We start from the raw sequence: 5,229 nt of genomic DNA, 5'->3' as shown, positions 1-5,229 counted from the left end.
GATTCCATTAACCTCACTGTTTTGTTATGGGAAATGCGTTTATTTTTTGAAATGACATTGAAATATATCCTTAAAAGAACACTTTAGGTCTCAACAAGATTCTCTTCTCTTTCAGCCAACACATTACCTTTTAGAAATCAACAGTCTACTTCTTTCTTTAAATCATCACATTTCAAAGCTGTAGCAGCTAATAAATGTTAATATGATTTTTCCAAAACTGCAATCTCCCTAAATTTCTATGCTGTCTTCTTTATCCTGTCTTTTCAAGGTAAAGGTATCTTTCCAGTTTTCTTAGCATTATCAGGATTATGGATTTTGTTCATTGTTAAAGTTCGTTATTTATGGACATAAGTTAATGTAAATGCAAAAATATCTCGTATTATTCACAAGCTGGCTGACTTAAATCACTCGCTCTTAAAACAACTTTACTGCTCTCCAATCTGTTCAAATGCACGGAAATATAAATTCAGGATGATGTGGCTTTTCTGCAATGCTTTCTTTTCAGGCTGCAGTCTACATGACAGCGTTATATCTTATCCTTGCTGCTGTTGTTGTTCTATCTATAAAACCTCTCTTGAAGACCCCCAAAACAGCTTGTAATTTAAACTTTTACTTTTGGTGACTCACTGTTTTCAAATTGCCATCTCTGACCATATCCCCCTTCCAGGGGAATTTATGCAGACTCTTAACCCATAATTGCTTTACTCTTTACCTCTATTTCTGGGTTCTTAAATTAAAGTAACTGTTACATCAGTGTTCTTCATTACTCAAATTATTTTTTCTTAAGAACTTTTCCTGGAAGTAAGTTCATGCTCTTTTTGACAAGCAAACATTTGACTTCTGAAAGAATTCTTATGGAAATGGGTTTATATCCCAAATGCACCACCAAAAATCTTGGTGACCTTGCATAAACGTCCCTTACCATTTCAGGTGCTATCTTTGCTTGACTCCAAAGGGAACTGATTAAAACTATGAGCATCTAGCTGTTATGCACTTTTGTCTCAGTTTGGTCAATGAAACTCTTAAAAATCCATCAGATTTGCATTATTTTTATCATTAGCCTGTTTGTGTAAAATAAGTTACCATTTATGGAGCCAGTGTTCTCCTTTATTCCGGCATCCAATCATTGTAAATATTTCTCATGGACACATTCTTAGAAGGCCTATGAATAACCTGGCCTCTTACTGATTCTCCCTTTTGGAGTCTTACTAGCCAGACTTCCCCAATAACTTTCAGAGAGAGTTCTCCCAATTTCCGGGTCTTCTTTTTGACTTCTATACGCCATAGAACTTTCAAAAGTCATCACACCAATACTAAGATTACCACATACCCTCCAAAAAGCTCCAAGCTGTTTATGCCTATTCATTAAGTTAATACTTTATCAAAACTTGCCCAATTGAGTAGTTTTAGCACAGATATTTTATACATTTTAGCACAGACATGCTCTGTTTAAGGCTGACAGATCCATTAGGAATTAACTTTCTGGTACATTTTCCCTCTGACATTTTCCTCACAACTGCATTTCCTCATAACTGAGCCATCAGTTATCTCTTGCCTATAGAAAGGCAGATAAAAGAAAGCTAAGTGAGAAAAGATATGTAAATAGACTAGCACAATATTGGACACATAATAAGTATTCAATAAATGATAGCAAGTATTCTTACCCTTATCCTCACATTAGTTTATATGTATTAAAAACTGATTACTGGACTCAACTCTTACTTCCATTTCTCATTAGATCCTCACAGAAACCTTGGAGGAAGCGAGGTTTTATCCCCATTTTACAGGTTGGGAGACTGCAGCCTAGAGGGCTTAAGTACCTTAACTGAAGTCATATAGTCAAGAAATAAGCCTATATTTGTCACAATCACTTGCCCATGCTTTGACGTGACACCACCACCCATCATTTACCCAGCTTCACCAAGGTACTACTAAATTTTTTACTCTTATTCTCCTCTCTTTGCTTCATACTGCCATTGCCACCAACCCAGTCAAATTCACTTTTAATTTTCCAATGTTAGTGAAGGGAGTAGAAGGTGGAAATTGAGGTTAAAGGAGGAAACTTTAATGTTATTCAAGGATGACTTCATCTTAACTTCCAGCCTTTGTCTACCCATTCTCTGCTCCAGTCACACGCAGAGTATTTGCTATCTCTTCCGTAAGTCTTGACTTTTCTTGTCTTTATGCCACTTTTCTTTTCTCCATTTGCAATGAATCTCCCTTTCCCTTGGTTCTTCACCATTTCTTACTCCATACTCTCCATTAAAATTCAAATCTACCTTTAAAGCCCAACTCATATACCAGTTCTGTCCTACAGTCTCCTGGATCTGCCAAGTCAGAACTAACCACTTGCTCCTCCGTGCTCCTGCAATGGCAATGATGTTAGAAGGGCGAGTGATTTTACAGCTCGCTCACCACCTGCGGGAAATATGTCCTATTTGCCCTTCCACATCCTTTCTCCACCCAACTCTATATGGATGGCTTGCATGGCCTATCTTAGTAAGTGTCCTTGCTCTGGCTTCTGTTTGGCTCACCAATGAAGAGTACCAATAGAAGATTGTAGGGAATGAAGGAGGGGAGTGAAGTTAGGGTATTAATTCTTGCCAAATTGCTGGGAGTTGGCTGCATCCCCCAACTAACGTATAGTGCTTCTCTGTGGGGCATCACAGCATCTTTGGGGAGGACTCTCTCTCCAGCAAGGCTTCCTTTCTCTTTCATCTCCTATAAAGTAGCCACACTTTTACTGAACCCAGGGCACTACACTATCTCTTGATTCTCTACATTGGGCTCAATTTATCCCTATTGATGTACCCCTGATTTCCTGCTGAGACCCTGTCTGATGAACTTCGTAATATGCTCTTCTAAGCTGTTAATTTTACAAACCACATTATTACACTTATTAGAAGAATGTCTTCAGGATGTGTCAGTAAGCTCTGATTGATGATAATGGTAAACAGCTAGAATTTATGGAACATAACGTATGCTTTGGTTACTCTCTTGAGTACACCGTGTGCATTATTCTAATTAATTAAAATCACTATTAGCTAAGCAAGGCACACAGATGCTAAGAGGTTCCCAGAAGTAACTTGCTCATGGCCACTCCAGTGTCTCAGTAGTGTTTAGGACTCAGATCTGTCCAAAGCCTAAACCTTAAGCTCTAGGTCTAAGCAGTGGCTCTCACACTTGAGTATGCATCGGCATCACCCAGAGAGCTTCCTGAAACAGGTAGTGGGCCCCACCCCCAGAGTGTCCGAGTCTGCAGGTCTGGAGCAGGACCCAAGACTTTCACTTCTAAAAATTCCTACGTGCAGCTGATGTGCTGGTCTGGGTACCAGACTTTGAGAACCACTAGTCCAGGCATTTTAGGTCCAGAATTTCAGGTGCTAGAATAATTTTCTGGTGATAAATTGTCGAAAAAAAAAAAAAAGCACTGCATTTTCCTGTTTGTAAGGAGGTAATACATTCAGTCTTAAAGAGTCAATAATGGGGCTAAGTATTTCAGAAAGAAGAGTTATTCTCCAGGAAGATGGGAGGAGATGGACATTCTAAGGACAGGAATGCCCTTTCAGGAATCTTGCAAAGGGAACAGAAAAATAACAGTAAGATTCTGCTATCCAGTGTTCACAGAACAAGAGTGGGATACTCTTGACTGTAAAATGGGAAGCCAACTTTTGCTCACCATATACATACCTTATTCAGTACAAATGTTTATTAAGAATCTCCAAAAGCTAGACACTAGGCATCAGGGCTACACTGATAGAGCAGATAAAGTGCCTGGCCTCAGGGAGCTTGTGCTTCAGAGGATGTACATCAGCTAGATAGACTGAATGATGGATACTATATTGGGTTCACACTTCGTCTCAAGAAAAAAATATATCCATAGACGTGATCCAGGAGTCAAATGGCAAAAGACCGAGCCTCAAAGTGAGTGTTAATTTCATTAAATGGTAGGTAAAAATTATTTTATATGCCGAGATAGGCTCTGCTTAAAAGACACACTATTCCTCCAAACGTATTATACAAGCCAGCTTATAAACCTGTGACTTTTTCTAGGAGACATGTTGCCTTCTTTCCCAAGAAGGGAGCAGTAGGGGTCGGGGTGGAAATAGTTTCATCATCAGAGGCACAGTCTCACTACTACTGCTCAGCTCCAATTCGCAACCTTCTGAATGGTTTCCAGACTAAGAAATTTAGCAAAGTGATGAAGAAAACATGGCCCATTAATCTTATGATGCGTGTTATAACTTAACTCTGGGTTTAGCATAGGAAAAATATTATTTGCATTGATTAGAAATATGCTTTATGGCTGCATATATTATTCACTCTGAACATTCTAAAATTATTAGCTGGGTTGACATGATGAACTGCACAGGAGTACTTCTAGACGACATCTCAATGTCATCTGTTACTCACATCATATAGGTCTAGGAATCAATACGTATTTTACTCAATACGAGATCTTATTCCAAACACCAAAATATGCCTGTTTTTATTCGATGGTTATCATCATGAAACTACCAGCTAAACATCATTTAGAAAATTCAAAGCAAGTAAATTACTGTATTAACTGTCCAACTATGATTATGACTTTCCTCCACTTATAGCTGAACCTAATATAATGATCTGGTCAGTCTGACTAGGAGGATTTATTCATTAATTTACTCAAAGGTTCTGAGGTATATTTTGAAGGACTTAAATTATGGTCTGGTTGGTAGGATCCAACAGTAAGGGTGCAGGTTTATCTCCTGCAAGCTCTGTGACCTTGCCCAAGTGACTTAGCATCTCTGAGACTCACTTTCCTAATCTGTAAAATGGAAACAATAGTAGAACCCAAGTTGTAAAGCTGAAGGAAAAAAAGGAATATGGTAACGTATTTTGGCACAAAAGAGCAGTTACGCTGACGGTCATTATTTGTGAATACTGTTGCTAAGATTATTGAAAACCTGTTGTGTGTTAGGTGCTGTTCAAGGACTAGAATTTTAAGACTGTTCTTCACCTTTATCCCAGTTTTACCTGCAAAGTTCTGCCATGCACTGGAAAAACATACTGGTATTTCTAGGGAAGGGGACCACTCAGGTGACATTTTTGTTTCACCAGGTATATAAAGTATACAGAGGTTATAGTGTATCTTTTAAGTCCTTTGGACGTCTAGTTACCTTTCACTAGAATGATTCTAGTAGATCCTGATAGATACCTGAGACAAGGTCACGTCAGTGATGTTGGTACCTT

At 38.5% G+C, this 5,229-nt stretch overlaps 1 pseudogene; it reads right to left on the bottom strand.

Annotated features, from left to right (window-relative positions):
- LOC149749784 (UDP-N-acetylglucosamine--peptide N-acetylglucosaminyltransferase 110 kDa subunit pseudogene) overlaps positions 1-5,229 on the bottom strand; it is a 193,779-nt pseudogene that overhangs the window by 164,122 nt on the left and 24,428 nt on the right.

This window comes from Delphinapterus leucas, chromosome 3 (genome assembly GCF_059928025.1).
Source record: "Delphinapterus leucas isolate spDelLeu-1000000601 "Yukka" chromosome 3, BTC_Dleu_Yukka2, whole genome shotgun sequence".
Lineage (NCBI taxonomy): Eukaryota > Metazoa > Chordata > Mammalia > Artiodactyla > Monodontidae > Delphinapterus > Delphinapterus leucas.
The sequence above is the reverse complement of the archived record's forward strand: the minus strand, read 5'-3'. Positions and strand labels throughout refer to the sequence as shown.